Source organism: Canis lupus, chromosome 29 (assembly GCF_003254725.2).
Source record: "Canis lupus dingo isolate Sandy chromosome 29, ASM325472v2, whole genome shotgun sequence".
Classification (NCBI taxonomy): domain Eukaryota; kingdom Metazoa; phylum Chordata; class Mammalia; order Carnivora; family Canidae; genus Canis; species Canis lupus.
The window spans coordinates 32,048,329-32,066,417 of record NC_064271.1 but is presented as its reverse complement, the minus strand read 5'-3'; the positions used below and the strand labels follow the sequence as shown (position 1 = coordinate 32,066,417).

At 40.7% G+C, this 18,089-nt stretch overlaps 1 protein-coding gene across 3 annotated transcripts in view; it reads right to left on the bottom strand.

The window, feature by feature from the left end:
• Positions 1-8,404: 8,404 nt before the first annotated feature.
• CA13 (carbonic anhydrase 13) overlaps positions 8,405-18,089 on the bottom strand; it is a 48,887-nt gene continuing 39,202 nt past the window's right edge. Inside the window, exon 10 of one of the 3 annotated variants that reach the window (XR_007407058.1) lies at positions 8,405-8,848. The gene's annotated coding sequence lies outside the window, so the exon portion shown is untranslated. The remainder of the gene's footprint in view (positions 8,849-18,089) is intronic. The other 2 variants (XR_003130421.3, XR_003130423.3) reach the window with 2 other exon arrangements.

Sequence of the window (18,089 nt, the reverse complement as noted above, 5' to 3'; positions counted from 1 at the left end):
CTAGCTCTAATAGTAAATCTGTTCCTTTAACTTCCCAGCTTCTAGAGGCCACCAGGATTCCTTGGTTCATGGCCCTTTTCCTGCATTTTTACAGCTCACAGACATACAAATGGCCAACAGACATATGAAAAGATTCTAATCTTCAGGGAAACGCAAGTCAAAATTACAATGAGATATCCCCTTGCATCTGTTAGGATGGCTATTATCGAGAAGACAAGAAGTTAACAAGTGTTGGTGAGAGTATGGAGCACTATTAATGGAACGTAAATGGTGTGCTATTGGTGGGAATGTAAACTGATGTGGCCCCCATGGAAAACAGTATAGAACTTTCCCAAAAAATTAAAAATAGAACTACCATATGACCCAGCATTCACACACACACACACACACACACACAGAGATATACCCACATTTACATATATATATATATATTTCATATATATATGAAATGAAATCAGTATCTCAAAGAGATACCTGCACTCCCATGTTCATTGCGGCATTATAATAGTCATAATAGTAAAGATAGTGGAAACACCCTAAATGTTCATCAATGGATGAATGGATAAAGAAAATGTGATATATATTTATACAGTGGAATATTTATTCACCCATTAAAAAGAAGAGAAACCCTGTCTTCGTAATAATATGGATGAACCTAGGAGACATAATGCTAGGTAAAAGAGTCCAAACATAGAAAAACAATATTGTATGATTTCACTTATATGTGGAATCTAAAAAAGTTGAACTCACGGAAGCAGAGAGTGGAATGGTACTTTCCAAAGGCTGAGGAATGGGGGGAAATGGAGAGATGCTGGTCAGAGTATAAACTCTCAGTTATACGCTGATTAAATGCCGAGGATCTCATGCACAGCATGTTTAATAATAGTTATTACGAAAAAAAAATAAATAATAGTTATTACGGTTAATATTACCGTATTATGTACTTGAAATTTGCTAAAAGAATAAGTCTTCAGGGTTTTACTACAAAAAAGTAGTGACTGTGAAATGATGGATGTGTTAATTGTGGTAATCATTTCACAACACATATATTAAATCATCCCATTGTAGATCTTCAAAACTCACATTACATAACTTAAAGAGATGTAATTTTTATTTGTCAATCATACATCAATAAAGCTGGAGGCAAATGGAAAAAAATTTTTTTTTATTAAAAAAAAATAAAGTGCTTGATGGCAACATCTCTCTGACCCTGCTTTTTCTGTCACATATCTTTTTCAAACCACAGCCAGGAATGGGTATCTGCTTTTAGGGATTTATGCGGTTAGATTGGGCCCACCTCGATCATCGGGGATCATTTCCCATCTCCAAGTGTGCTCCTTTGTTCACATTTGTAAAGTCCCTATTGTTATATGTGGGAACACATTCCCAGCTTCTGAGGATCAGCTGTGGGCACCTTTCACAGCTATTATTATTATTATTAATATTATTATTATTATTATTATTATTATTATTCCTACCACTATTTCAAATAATTCAAAGATTTCTCATAACATTGAGGATATACATCTCCATGCACAACCACTCTGAGCATGCTTCTCCCTACATTCATCCCAAAAAGCTCTCTGATCTTAGACCCAATGCGTAGTCCACACAAGCCTTAGCATAAAGTCACCATCTTTAATTATCAAGCCAAAACTTATTTTTACTGTCATAACCCAGGCCAGTTTTTACAGACTCCTAAGTCACATATTAACAGACTAAATTTTCAACGTGGTTGTTACTCTTTTTTTGGAAAACGATAGAAATTAAAGGACATCAGTTTTTTTTTTTAAGGAAGTGTATTAAATTTTGGGAAAGCTGGTAAGGGAGAGAAAAAAGACAATACACTAAAATAATTGAAAATAATGCCATGCAAGGAGCGGTAATTGATGAATCTTATTACTCACACAATGATGAACTTATCACTACTTTGCTAAATAAAATCTTCATAATAAACTCTGCAATCATTTTGTGAAAAATCTTAATAAATTCTTCTTGATAAATATCCTATATCTAGAAGTTCTGCATTTCCACAACTGGAGCCCACACTCCTGCCCATGCCCTAAAAAATGAGAAATACTCTTCCTCTTACAGTAAAGTTGATATTCGTTTCCACATATCTTTCAGGAACACACACCTTATAGGATATATCATGACATGATAGATCCAACATTGTACTATCTTTCATAACCTTAAAAAAAAAATCTCACTTCCAAGAGATAAGTCAAGAAAAGTAATAAGACAGGCAAAACGTCTTTAGGACTCCTTGCTATTCTAGAACATCAGCTCACATGCTATGCAGGTGTTAACTGAGCCATTTGCTAGAGAAACATTTGGTTTCCAAAACAGGATCTGGTTGACTGTGTCCATTCTATTTCCACTTGGTCTTTTGAATGATCGGATGTCCTGTTTGGTGGTAAGGGCTGAAACACTTCACCTCTTGCTGTCCATTCTAGTCGTACATTCCTATGAATCTGGATTTACTTCCTTGTGTGGTAGAAGAACCATCGTTGTCCCTACACAAGCTCTTTTAGAGCAACCCCTGACCTTTATAAAATACCAGTTGACCATCTCCGATTGTCCCCTTTATAGGTCATGGTTCATTAATAACTGTGACTCCTTGTCTCACGTGGCCAGACTAGAGGAAAACCATAGCAAATCCTCACTCCAAGCCTATGAGGTAGGTTGATACTGAAATTAAAGATTGATGCAAGACTCTCTTCTGGTTCTCTTGTTAAACTCTTTATCTTCTCACCTTGCCAAAGAAGGCTGAGGATGCTTGGGGAGACACCACGGCTTTGCTGCTAGTACTACGGATTCCTGGGACAGCAGGGTCTCAACAGGGTTCTGGCAGTAAGGAAGTAGCCTCTCTCTCTGTATTTCTAGCACCACAGCTCTTCTCCCTGGCAGTATGGTCCACTGTGGGTGTAAAAGGGAGAGTCTAAAGCCCCAGTATATCTGGCAGAAACACCCAGGATTGTACCTTTGTTGGCAAAGAAAGGAATTACTCTCAAACATACCTTTTCTGAGTAGTAGAGACCAGAAATCACATATAATTGGTATAGTTTTGCTACTTACACTCTTAAAATGCCACTATCCACTCCAATTTCCTAGAGGAAAACACATCCAAATGTAAGAACATTTTTCTCTTTTACAAAATAAATAAATGAACATAATTCACCCTTATATTTCTATCTCCCTCATAAGACTGTGGCCCCCCTCAGATCAAAAACAATGTCTTATTCAGTGAGTACCAGTGCCCACCACAATGCCTGGCACATAGTAGAGACCTGGTAAAAGATGATTGAATAAGTAAATAATCTATGTGGGCAAACAACCGTCACTTACTTTTTTTTTTTTTTTTACTAATGTACCAGTGATTAAACCTATTTATAAATAGATGAATTTGTTCAAAAATATTAAACACGCACCTATCATGTTTCTGGCACTGAGTTTAGTTCTGGGAATAAAAACAAAAACAGATACATTAAAAGAAAATAAGTCCCGGAGATCACATGCACAATATAGTGAATTCACCAAACAATATTGCTCCATAATTATACAACTTAACAGAGATTAGACCTTAATTAGCCCCACCATAAAAAAGAAATGGCAATGATGTAAAATGATAGATGTGCAAATTATCACTACACTGGCAATCACATCCCAGTATTTAAATATACCGAACTACCATGCAAAACATGGTAAATTTACACAATGTTGTATGTCAAAAACATTTTAGTAAAATTACTAGATAAAAATAGATGAAACGGAGATGCAGCCTTCCAGGTGAAAAAGAGAAAAATACAAAGAACTGCACTGTAAGATGCGCAGTGCTATGAGCAAAATACATCAGAATAGAGTTGGAAAGCGCTCCATTCTGCCCAGTAGACAGAAATGGTCAAAGAAGGATTCAGAGGAGGCTCCATCTGTGCTGGCTACTAAGGGACGAAGAAATGGAGCAAAGAATTTCATGGAAATGAAGAAAGCGTGAGCAAGACCAAAGGTAGACAAGCACAGAGCTTGCTCAGAGAATGACTAGGATGTCTACAGAGACCAGAACACAGTGGGGTCAGCCAGTGAGCAGCAGGAAATGGGGCTTGGAAGGGGGTCCAGCCCAAGAGCACGAGGTCTTGGATGCAGGCACCCTTGAATGCTGGGGCTCTACTCTGTTGGCAGCATAACCCCCATCAAGGTGTATGGCCAGAAAAGAACACCACTGTCTCTTGGGGAGATGATGAGCACAGTGGTGAGGCAGCTGGACGGAAGGCAAGGAAGCAGGGGGGTGGTTATGACCTGAACTAGGACAGAGTCTATGAGGAAGAGTTCCTGCTTCCAGAGACTCGCATGGCGCACACACATTTTCCAGGTTCGTGGATCTGTGCTGACTGTGTGAGCTCAGGTGTGGTCTCATTCTGCAATCCCTACTACATCTCAGAAAGCCAAACGTCAAATGACCTTGTCTATGCAAAAAAAAAAAAAAAAGGCCAACACATGACTTTTGACCATTAAAATCCCGGCATCTCCTTGGACACACACTTAAGAAAGATTGTTGCCCTTATTGGCGCTAACCCTAGAGTTGGCATCTGGGTGACACAATAAACTGAATCTCTCTGCTGTAGGAGAAGAGAGAGAAGCACCGTGGGGCAGAGGTGTGACATTCTCCAGCCATTGGCCACCACTCCGAAACGGGCGATGTCAGACGGAGGTGAGGATATGGTGCAACTGCTCCTCGTCCTCCTTGCTCAGCTTGCTCCCAGAAATTCCATTTGGCGGATTTATATGTTTGACCAAGGATGGAAAGCAGACTTTACCCTTCAGAGTATAAAGTACATTGTAAATTACTGCAACTCTGTGATTGACAGGCACAGAGTTACACCCGGCTTATCTGATGCCTTCAAATCTCTGCCACGTTATTCAATTTGTAAAACATTAAAACAAATTATCGGGACTTTATTCGACCCAGATACACTAGAGATTCCTTTTCATGATCCCTAAAAGGCAAAATGGTCAGAGTTGTTATTGGTGTGGAAGTGAGAATATGAGAGATTTTTTTTCCCTCTTGTCTTTATTGTTCTTGCCTTTAATAAGTGGTATTTTAAAGCCACTCTTTGCATGTGTTAAGCACATTACACTATCCTAACAGAGCCTGATGAATGAGCAGCACCAATTAAATTCTTCCCCAACTGACTTTCAGAGGTAAGATCTCTTCTGGGGAGGCCCAGTTCTCCAGGGCCCCTTCGAGATTCCAGGGGAACCAAGGCCTCTCACCTTTTCACGGTCCCCGTAGAATCCTTTGTAAATGAAGTACATTCTTCTGGAATTCAGAGCAACCCCATGTCCTCAGTGAGCAGGAACTTGGCCCTGCCAATCCGGCTCGGCCATATTTAACTTGCCATCTGCTTGGAGTTTTGTTTGGTTTTTATTGCTGTTGTTTTGTTTTTTCAAAGCTGGTACTTTGGGTTTGTGGGCAAAGGGCAAGTAGGCCCACATTGCCCTGGGCCGGGTAAGCTGCCTCCTGCAGGGCCGCTTGGCAAAGCCAGGAAGATGCTTATAGATGTCCGTGCCCTTTGGGCCTAAATCAACTCCAGGAAATTTAGTGCAAGGACACAAAAGAGGGAAGAAGTAGTGTACATACGAATAAGTTCATATCAGTATGACACTCACAAGGATTGGAACTAACCTAAGTGTTCAACGATAGAGGAATGATAAATTCTATCATCTGTGATATTTAAACTTTGCTTAGACGAGACAGTGAGACCCCATCTTCATTGAAACATGATACATAAGCTAAATACATCAATGGATTTAAAATATTTTAAAGAGCAGCTACTCAGGACGCCTGGGTGGCTCAATGGTTGAGCGTCTGCCTTCAGCTCAGGGCGTGATCCCGGGGTCCTGGGATCGAATCCCACATCGGGCTCCCTGCATGGAGCCTGCTTCTCCCTCTGCCTATGTCTCTGCCTCTCTCTCTGTGTCTCTCATGAATAAATAAATAAAATCTTAAAAAAAAAAACACTGTGGCATCATGTCTGTAGTCATGAGGCAGCTTACTAAAAATATGCGTGTAGCCACATAAGTAAAATGCTTGAGACAATGTGTATAAAGGAACGTTTCAAAAAAAAAAAAAAAAAGGAACGTTTCATGGGAAGAGTGGGACGCTGGCCAGGATACATACCCATATGGGTACAATTGTATGAATGTGGCTAATTAAGAAGATTGGAAAGGTGGTGGATAGATGAACGTAACTGGCCTTCTCTGTCAAGGTCGCTTCAGAAACTTACACCTCTCCTTAATGGAAATGTTTATCAAAGTCATGATTAGCACTAATGCTTTAGGCAGTTAACCTGGCCTTCTTCTGAATTCCCACATGTCAAGTGGGAATCATTATGGTATTTGTCTTGTGGGGTTATCACTGTGAGCCTCAAACGAGTTCTGTACAGTGCTCAGAACAGTGCCTCAACAAATTGTAGATGTCCTTAGTGAAAGTATCATCTCAGCACATCCAGTTATAAAAATTTTTGAAGGAAAAAGAGAAAAATCCAGATTTAGCCACATGTCCATCTGCTTGATTTTTTTGCTCAGCACGGTAAACACCCCCCCACACTGGCTATAGGGGGCTGCCCCCGAGTGAAGACTCCCCACAGCTGTAGAAAAAGCCCAGAAAACAGTAGCTAGGAGTGTGTATAGGTCCCTCTGTCTATTTCTTAAATACTTGTTAAAAATAGCACCTCCCTTTTGGAAACTGTAATGCGATTTTTTTTTTTTTAGGATTTTATTTATTTATTCATGAGAGACACACAGAGAGAGAGGCAGAGACACAGGCAGAGGGAGAAGCAGGCTCCATGCAGGGAGCCCGATGTGGGACTCGATTCCGGGACCCCAGGATCATGACCTGAGCCAAAGGGAGATGCTGAACCGCTGAGCCACCCCGGTGCCCCACCTGTAACGTGATTAACAAAATTAGTACACCTGAAGGGCCATTCTTCTTGCATATATACTGAATTCGGGAATTTTGACTTCAGGCTACATATTTTCATTTAACTTGACGTTCTCTATACCCACAGATCAAAGAAGGTACTTTGAAAAGACTCCAATATTTAAGTACATTGACCAAATCTTTAAAGGGAAGGAGGTATCCATATCTAGAGTCATATAGGGTCTGTAGGATGCTGTTCACTAACATCCCCTCTCCACCATCCCCCTATCCAAGCCTCTAATTTCTGAGGATGATTCTGGTGTTTCAGTCTTCCATCAACACAGCAGTTTCTTAAATAACAGAAATAGCATTTATTTTTGTTCTAACTTCAGTCAGTTAATGGGCAAACCCTACTGGGTTACTTGACGTCTAAATATGTTGATTAAAGCCTTACAATTTTTGTAAAACTGATTCACTTTTAATACAGTATTTTTTAAAATGCTTCCAGGTTTATGGTTTCAAGAAAGCCATCTCTGGATCGGACCCCTTTTTCCTTTAGAACTTTTTTTAAAACTTTCATTTGGAAAGTACTAGCAGCGACATCTAGTGTCTGAATCGAAGGGGAATTTGGAGCTGCTAGATTGTTCTTGTATCTCCCACATTGACAGACTGTGCTCATTCAATGAGATTTATTGAGTATGCCAGGACCTGTCATAATTCCTGTAAGTGCCTAATGAAACTGAAGACGCACAAACATTTTTATGTTGGTAGTATTTGTGTGTGTGCATGTGTGTACATGTGCATGTGTGCACATGTGTGTGGATTAGAAAAGTAAGACATAGAGAAGTGAAGACACTTGCCCATGCGCACAAGCCATTGCCATCCGTCCTCCTTTCTCCTGATCAGAATCAGTACTTCCTTCATGGCCACTGCCCTTAACACCAATCCCCCAAAATGCTGGGAAAAGTGCTCAGATTTGACCTCAGTGATTCAGTTGCAAAAAAAAAAAAAAAAAAAAAAAAAAGGAGGACCAAAAACCCCAAAGGCTTCTCAAAAATAAGAAAATAAGATATATCTTTGAGAAAAGACAAAGAAAACTATTTCTTTTTTCTTACATGAGGAAGCGGTAAACTTGATTTCCCTAGAATCCTAAGTCTAGAAAAACCCTATTCATGCTCCCATAACTTTTTTTTTAACAAAATATGTTTTGAATTGTAGGAATAGCATCTGAGGAGTAGAGGCATGTGGGTGGTGGATGGTCACATCGGGGACCTAAGGGAAGAAAGCCAAGGCTGAGCAGGGCAGTTATTGCCTTTAATGAAAGCTGTGATCCTTGGAGGCCGCAGTACAGTCTTGACCCAATAGAAAACGTAGAATTGAATGAGATTGAAGAAAGAACAACTGGTTTCCTAACGCCACCGTGAATCTCCACAAGAATGAGGCGTGCCAAAGAGAAGGACGGTGTGGGTAAGGTGACAAAGAGACACTTGTAAGTAAGTCCCTGGTAAGAAAGCTTTTAATAAATAAGTCCTGGGTGTCTGATAGAGCCTCAGCCTTGCTTGAAGGCCTCCGTCTGGCCCAGGCCCTTTGCAAAGAAGGAGGACACCACTCACCCATGAGACTCTATGCTGCTGGAAACCATAGGGAAGGATGACATGTTTATGGAGTGAAGAGTGACCCAGCATTGAAGCAGCCTTGACTCCAGGGCGCGCACATGCAAACTTGCTGTCACCTGGGGCCGCCTCCCCGATTAATAGAGGTAGACCACAGAGAGTAGGGAGGATAATGTTCACCCTTAAGGAATACTGCCTCGGCCTTCCCCCCCAAGGCAGGGGCACAGTGCACAGTGCATGGTGCCCGGAGCACCAAGCAATACCCAGGCCAGGTGGCAGAGATGCTCCTGGAGGGACCGCTGGCCAGGAGCTGCACCTGCAGGGAGGGGAGAAAAGACAGGTCAGAGCAAAATAGGAGCTGACCTGGCTCATTCCTGGGCGCCCACGAGGCGCTGCGTGCAAATGCCTGGACGCCAGGGAGGAGTGGGAGTCCTTGGAGGGCCCTGGAATCTGGCCCTGGAATCTGGCCCCAGCAGGGGGAGGAGAGCACGGCCCGGCCGCGCCCCAGGCAAAGCGCATTTTCTTTTCCAACAGCGCCACCTGGTGGTTGACGGGAGGGACGACGCCCTGCTGTCCGACCCCCATCCTTTTTCACCCTTTTAGGAGAGATCATTTCCCCCATAAGTTTTCCCTCTTGGATTTCCTTGAGTGCCTGTTAGAAAACTCTTTTTCTCCCTTTCAAACACCATCTCCTAATAAGAGCATCATTCTCCTTCCCGCTGTCCTCTCCCAGGTTTCCTTTCTCTTAGTGTGTGTCTCACTCCAGCCCCCTTTTGGAAGGTGCAGGGTCCAGGGCAAAGTGACCCATATGGCATCTATTAAATCGAGAGTGAGAGTCTCTGAGGGAATCAGCTACTTGGCCAGTCCGTTTATACCTTCGAACGCTGCGTGCGAGCTTGGAGAAGGCCTTCACAGTACTGAAGCACCATGGAAAGTGGTCTGTGGCAGGTGTGTGTGTGTGTGGCGTTGCCCTAACCCACATCTTAAAAACTGCAATCTCTTTTAAAAGTTTTCTGGGGTGCCTGGGTGTCTCAGCTGGTTAGGTGTCCGTCTGAGGCTCAGGTCATGGTCTCAGGGTGCTGGGATCAAGCTGCACATGGGGCTCCCTGCTGGGGATGGAGTGTGGGGGCCTGCTTCACCCTCTGCCCCTCGCCCCTCATGCCCACAATCTCTCTCTCTCTCTCTCAAATAAATAAAGTCTTTTTTATTTTCTTAAGAAACAATGCTCATTGCATATAGCACCACAGCTGACATAGAATTCCACACCCAGTTTTCTGCAGAAGCACAAAACGAATCCAGAAAATCAAAGATTATATTGCGAATCTCCCTGTTATTTTGTTTATTTTTCTTTTTTTTATTTTTTTTAAAGATTTTATTTATTTATTCATTCATGACAGACATAGAGAGGGGGGCAGAGACACAGGCAGAGGGAGAAGCAGGCTCCATACAGGGAGCCCGACGTGGGACTTGATCCCAGGACTCCAGGATCAGGCCCTGGGCCACAGGCGCTGAAACACTGAGCCACCCAGGGATCCCCTTGTTTATTTTCCTTATTGAGATATAACCGACGTAACATCGCATACGCTGTAGGGGTACGATGTGTTGATTTCATACATTTATACATTGCACTATGATTCCACCTCAGGTTTGCTAACACGTCCCTCACGTTACATAATTATCATTTCTTTTTCTGTGGTGAGAACATTCAAGGTCTAGTCTTTTAGCAACTTTGAGGGATATGCTACGGCTTTGTTGACTATAATCACCAGCCTGCGTATTAGCGCTCTAGAATGTATTCGTGTTCTGGTTACAAGTTTGTAAACTTTGACCAGCTATGTCATTTCATTTTTAGCTTTTTTAAACTCTCTGTGTTTTAAACTATATTATTTTATTTTTATTTTATTCTTTTTTTAAGGTTTCATTTGTTTATTTGACAGAGAGAGAACACAAGCAGGGAGGTGACAGGGAGAGGGAGAGGGAGACGCAGGCTCCCGCCGAGCAAGGAGCCAGACACGGGGCTCGATCCCAGGACCCTGGGATCATGACCTGAGCTGACAGCAGACACTTCACTGACTGAGCCACCCAGGCACCCCTAAAATATATCATTTTAAATATGCATGAAAATATACTCATTTGTTCATTGAAGGCATACTTCTTGATGTCCAGCATGGGCCGATCACTATTCAGATGCTAGAAACACCGGCTAACGAAATAAAAACCCTGTTCTTTGGGAGGTTGCCTTCCAGTAGTTACCTTCTAGTTAGCTTCTACTAGTTCTTTGGGAGGTTACCTCCTAATGACAGATGACATTAGAAATAATATTAGATTAGGTTAAGTGCTGTGAAAAGAACAGTCAGGCAAAGTAAGGAGAAAGAGAGTAACAGGGCGCTACTTCAGAGACTACTGTCAGGGAGAGCCTCTCTGAGGAGGTGACATTTGAATGAATGAGGGAGCGATCTGTGGAAAGATCCAGGAAAGGGCATTCCAGGTGAAGAGCATATCAATTGTAAAGGCTTGAAAAGGCCTGCTGGAGAAATACCGAGTGTCTGCAGCACCGTGCAGTGGGTGGGACCCCAGTGGAGAACAGGACAAAGGCAGCCAGCACAGGTGACACAGAGCCCTATGAGGATTTTGGCTTTTATCCAGAGCAAGAGGAAGTCACTGAGGCATGGAGCTGGAGGGAATGAAGCACTTTGGCCTATTTTTTTCAAAGATGCCCTCTGGCTGCTGTGTGGAGAAGGCGATGGGAGGCAAGACTAGAGCCAGAAGACCAGTTGGGAGCCATGGTTTCAGAGTAGAGTCCATAAGACCTGCTGGCAGATTAACACGGCTTGAGATAAAGAGGGGGTGTGTTTTGAGTAGCCGGTGGTCAAAGAGATGAGACGAAAGCCCTGGGAGAGTGGGGGTCGCAGGGAAGAAGCGCATGGAATGGAGGCATCTGTTTGGACACACTCATTGGGAGATGTCTCAGGAATCCCATAGAGTTGTCTTCTAGGCAGTTGGATATATGAGAGAATTGCAGAGGAACGTTGGCGCTGGACATATAAATACGGGGCCTCATCAGGATAGTTGTTGAATGTTGTTTAAAGTCACAGGACTAGAAGAAAATCACCCAGAGAGAGAGAGTGAAATAAAAAGAGAACAGACTAGGAAAAAAAAAAAAATCAGCTGCAAAGGAGAGAAGAAACCAGGAGATGTGTCGCACAAGAAAAATGTGCTAGAAACACACATACACATATATACCTGTATACTTGTGGGTGTGAATGTGTGTGTGTATCTGTGTGTGTGTATGTGTATCCACATCCAGCAAATAATTAAATTCAGCGTTGAGCACTTAAGTATTTTTCTGATTCCGTGCCAAGACTAAAAGAGAATAAAGGAAAGTGGGAGAGAAGAAGCTATTTTTTGGCTTTGATTTATGACTTAATGGGAGAAGGTTCACATGTAAACTTCCCTGAATGACGTTATTACAGAGCAACAGCATGTGATTACATTTTGCCAAGTCATCTGAAAGATACCGTCTGACCTGGTGATAAAATGACACATTTACCATTAAGCATCAGTTTCAGGGGCTAATTAGAGAATTAATCTGTAATTGGACATCAGCAATTAATAGCTAAATCTGAGACAGTTCCTTTATTTAAAAAAATTTAAATATTTAAACCTTCTCAACCTTGATTTTTTTTTTTTTTAACCTCGATTTTTAACAAAGATACATTTTCATCGAATCTGACAAAGTTTTTGCTTGGATAGGGAATGAAGTGAATCCTCGCTAATAAAGAAAATGAATACAGCTCTCTTTTCCTTTCTTCCTTAACATGGCTAGAAAGCCAGACTTGGCTTTGTGTTTTCTTAACAGACTCCTTTAAGTAAAAGAATAATTGGGGCTCACATTTCACACTCCTGTGATGAGTGAGCAAACTCAGTGTAAAGTGTGCCTCTGTGTAGCCGCAAAGCGCAACAGAACCTTCCATTGTTTAAGGAAGGAGCACCTCAAGCTGTGTTTGTCCAGGCTCCAGTTTCTAAAGGAAAAACACAGAAAGTATATCAACTGCACAAGAAATAAAAGGAGCAAATAGATGTGGATTTAGGAACTGTTGTTTCACTGCTTGATCTCAGGATGTCCAGGTGACAGATGGAGAAACCCAGCGCAGAATAGTCCCTGTGCCAAGAGGAAAGGGCACTGGCCGGTCAATGATACTCGGGAGACCCCTTGGGATCAGGGCTCCAGGAGTTTCAGAGGATCCCAAAGATTTTCATTATGTAACCACCCTGAAACTTGTCTTCAAAAGTTTAGATTACCTGCAAAACCTCTACTTAGTCATCGATTTGTGATTAGTCTGACTCCTATTTATCACAATGTCTGCCCTCTGGGTCCTTGATTTGATTCTTTTACTTCTCACCCCAACCTGCTGAGAAAAGGCTGCATCTACCTATATCAAAAGCTACATTTCCCTACAAGAAAACCCCCATGAAAACAAACAGGATGAAACAAAGAAACAGGCTATCTTGAATTCTTCTAGGTGTGCTGTCTCATTTTCTTTGTATTCTTTTGTATCCATACAATGAGTGGATTTAAACAATACCATTTTCAGTCCTTGGGGAGCTTTTATTGGGACTTTCCCAATAAAAACTTGAGAACAAGGAAGGTAAGTTTAAAATTCTATATATCCGCTAAAGGGCCCTAAGAGTTGGGCTTTGAAATCTGTACATTATGGTTAAGAAGAGACATTTAAAGACTTTCCTTACAGGGAAGAACAGCCCTCAGATCTGAAACTCTCACTCAGTGAATGTTGACATGTTAAAAGAAAGGATGACCAACTGGGGAAAAGGTTGATTTGTCACAAAAGAATAGAAAATGAGGGGCCCCTGGGTGGCTCAGTGGTTGAGCGTCTGCCTTTAGCTCAGGTCAAGGTCCAGGGAGCCTGCTTCTCCCTCTGCCTATGTCTGATTCTCTCATGAATAAATAAATAAAAACTTTTTTTAAAAAAAGAATAAAGAATGAAAACTACAGAGGTATATACTAATAGTTTATCCAAAAATGATCCAATGTTGAGAAAACATTAGCCAAAAGATCAAGTATTTTAGTTCTCTTGGCAAAATTATCCGTATTTTGGAGATAAGGGCTGGGAGCTACAACCAACAAAATTCTATTATGATGGTCTCACTTTGAAAATCACCCTTTTTAGTGAGTTGGATGTTTTAAACTTTTCCAGGTGGGACACCTGGGTGGCTCAGTGGTTAAGCATCTGCCTTTGGCTCAGGGCATGATCCTGGAGTCCCGGGATCAAGTACCATATTGAGCCCCCTGCATGGAGCCTGCTTCTCCCCTGCCTGTGTCTCTGCTTCTCTCTGTGTGTCTCACATGAATAAACAAAATCGTCCAAAAAAAAAAAAAAAAAACTATTCCATGTCTACTGATATAAGACATTTACTTCTTCCATTTATCTTCTTTGTCCTAAATTCCATACTCACCAAGCAAACTTCTGATTTGGTTTCCTATGTATGGTGACCTTCCTAGTGGGATTTGATAGATACTTTTTGAAAGTAGTCATAGTGATCTGAGTATTCCAACTAAAATCAGGTGCATACTGCTCTTTATAAATTAATAACTTGACTTTTTTTTTTTTTTTTTTTTTTTGCTTTATATATCAAACTTGTGACCTCACTGATTGTGAGTCTGCACCTGAAAAAGAAATTCACTGTAGTGACAAAGTAGGCTTCTAACCTTGCAGCTTTGAGGGCTTGGCTCTAGAACTGTATTAAGGTATATCAACTTAGGAGACTCCTTAGAAAGCAGCCATGTGGCCTACACGTGAACACATTTGCCCTTCTGCATGGCTACGACCTAACAAGAAAGCTGAACTGTAACTAATCTGCCAAGATAGATTATTGCTCTTTTCCAGGAGAAGAAGCAAGAGCTAGAAGGCAGTATCTTGGGGAGGTAACTCTGTAAGGGTAGAAGAGGAAGGATGAGGGGAAGGGGAAGGCCAATCAATGTAAAAAATGAGATTGGAAAAGGATAAAGAATACTGAAGTTCATGGTCAAAACCATTCCATAATACACGATAAGAAAAAGACAAAGGGCTGAGAAGAAATTTTTCAAAATTGAGTGCCTAGAGCTAAAGGAGTAACAGCTTGCTAAGAGCAAGAGTATGTGGGACATTTCTGTTTGCAGAACCCAGGGAACTACAAGGCCGGGACTTCAAGTGACTACAGTGAGTCGTTTAGACTGGAATTCAGCTGTTAATTCAAACTTAGAGGAAATTATATTGTTCCTCCAACACCTAAACAGAAATTAGTGTAAATTGCTTACCCTTGGATTTGATGTTGGGAAGTAAAGAGTACATCTAGAAGTGCCTGAGGTAGTGTGATGAATCCTATGTCAAATAATGTGAGACTGTATGACCAGAATTTACCTTTTTACATCTCAGTAATATGTATGCATATCTATATCTGGTCTTATTGCAGCATTAATAGAACTTAGTTACTGTTCACTAGACCTGGTCAGAACTCACTTTTTAAAAAAATTTTATTTATTTATTTATTTATTTATTTATTTATTTATTTATTTATTATCTAGTTATTTATTTTTTATCTCAACTCTTTTAGAGCAGAAATGTGCTGAGAAGAATGAAGGATGGGACACTGAATCATGACATGATCCACAGGAGTGGCTCTTAATCCTTTTGGTCTCAGGACCCTTTGCTCTTGAAAGTTACTGAAGACCCCAAACAACTTTTGTTAACGTGGGTAATATCTATTGATGGTCACTATATTAGAAGTTAAGACTGAGAAATTATTAAGTATTTATTAATCCACTTAAAGATAATGGATTCATATAATAAATAATAAATGAACATAACAGATTTAATGAAAATATGTTATAAAACAAAAAAATGTAATAAGTGGCAATTACAGTTTTTGTAAATCTCCTTAATATCTGGCTAAATAGAAGATAGCTGGATTGTTATATCTGTTTCTACATTTAATCTCTCATGATACGCTGTTTTGTTTTAACTACATGAAGAAAATCCAGATTCCCACATATAAGTAGCTGTAAAATGGAGGAATGTATTAATAACCTTTTGAGATAATTATGGATATTCTTCTTTAATAAAACACTAAAATTTAACAATAGTTTCTTAAAATATTTTCTTAAAAGTTATGTATAAAGAAACTCTATGAATAAACCTTTCATACTTTGTTCCATTAAAATGTATTGGTCTATTTTGCATTGTGAATAGATATTTTATCTGTCCATGAATTTGTAACATCATGCACTGTTTGTTTAGAAAATACTGGTTCACCGAGTGATGCATATCTTCAAAATGTTGGCACAATTCATTATACAATATCAAAAAAATCACATTTAAAAAAATTACCACTGGTCTCATCAAAAACATCTTTAAGCACTGAGAAGCTGGCATGCTCACAGAGGCAGATATGTTTTCCAAAATCCAAATTTTCTCTTTAAAGTTCTCATTTTATCATTGCCAACAAATCCTTTTAGTTGTTTTTCTTGAAATGAGAAGCTCACTTTGCTCATTTCCAAGAAAATATTTGCTAGTTATCCAAGTCTGAATATCCAATTTGTCAGTTGCTCTTTTAAGTCAAAATGGTGCTCAATGAAAAAAGTGTCGAGGCAACTGCCTGGTTCAGTCAATAGACCATGTGACTCTTGATCTCATGGTCATGAGTTCAAGCCCCACATGGGGTGTAGCTAACTTTAAAAAAATAAAAAAAGTGTCTAATTCAGTTTGCAACTCAAACCATTACATAAGTGCTTTCCTGAAAGAAAACTGCAGCAGAAGCTCTTGCAAATTTTCCATTATGTTATACCAAATATTAAAAGAATGTGAACTCAGGAATAAAGATTAATAGTTAATCTCAGCCTAATTTTCAATAATACAAGCACAGTTAATAATTTTTACTTAACAAAAAGGACATTCTTAAGAAAAACATTTTAAAACTATGCATGGTGGTAAGGAAAAAATGACTAGTATCACCATTTACTGCCACAGCTTTGATTTATGCCAAGAAATTAGCCATTTTTTTCCATCAGCGCAAATGTCAAAGCAGTGAAAAAGGCAAATAATATCTTTTTCTTGCTCTTTTCTTTTCTTTTTATAGAGAGAGAGAGCACACAAGCAGGGGTGAGTGGGACGCAGAGGGAGAGAGAGGATCCCAAGCAGGCTCCACTCCCATTGAAGAGCCCCACACAGGGCTCAGTCCCCACAACCCTGAGATCCTAACTGAGCCACCCAGTTGCACCATTGTATCTTGGTATTATTATAAATTAATTTTGACTTCACTGACCCCCTGGAAGTGTCTCAGGGGCCCTGGAGGTCTGCAAGCCACTTCCAGCGCTGCAGGTCCAAAGCACAGGTTGTAGAAGAAAATTATCTGGTTGTCCAGATGATGGCAGTAGAAAATTTTAGTCAGAGGAAAAATAGAAGGACCTTGGCCCTCATAAGGAAGGACACGATGTGTTTGGAGATCACGCTGGGCAAAGTGTACCCATGTAATAACAATGCAACAACCACAACGTACACCTCCACCCCCAATGGTCTTGGATTAATTTCATAATTGATAAATTAACATTTCATTAGGAAACAAATTGCTTGTGTTTTTAGGAATCTGTGGGCACCTGTTATTTCACTAAAGAACAATGATTTCAAGATTTCAAGATGTGCTAATTTTACATATAATCAGAGCACTTATTACTCATTTATTTATGTATGTCTTTATTTATTTATGTCTTTATTTATTTATTTATTTATTTATTTATTTATTTTTAAAGATTAGTTTATTTATTTTAGACAGCAGGGAGCGGCAGGGGGAGAGGGAGAGAGAACCTCAAGCAGACTCCTCCCTGAGCACTGAGCTCTACTCGGGGCCCAGTCTTACGACCCTGAGATCATGACCTGAGCCCAACCAAGAGTTGGCTGCTGAACCGAATGAGCCATCCAGGCACCCCTCATGTGTTCATTCATTAATGCTTTTAACAAATACTTCTTGAGCCACCAATAAAGACAAAGGCATTGTGAATCATAAGCATGAACGATCCACATTGGTTGCTAGACAAAGAAGGCTCAGAGAAATGAGGAGCAAATCTAAAAGGAACATCTCTGCCTCCTTGGAACTGGAAAGAAGCCACCAACAGACTGTCCATGATCAGAATCCAGTGTCAACATGTAAGCCTTACGGGGAACAAGTAGCTGGGTCAACAAGTAGCTCTTCCCTGCTGAAGTTCCCAGGTTTGGCTAATTTTAGGTTGGGTACCTAGCCCTGACAATCCCCATCCTTCCTCATTCCTGTGGAAAAGTATCAATTTATCACTGCATCAAAGCACTAGCAGAAAAGAACTTTTTAAAATCTTACGCCCTGGGGCACCTGGGTGGCTTAGTGGTTGAGCATCTATCTTTGGCTCAGGGCATGATCCCAGGGACCTGGGATTGAGTCCTGAATCAGGCTCCCCACAGGGAGCCTGCTTCTCCCTCTGCCTATGTCTCTGCCTCCTTCTCTGTGTGTCTCTCATCAATAAATAAATAAAA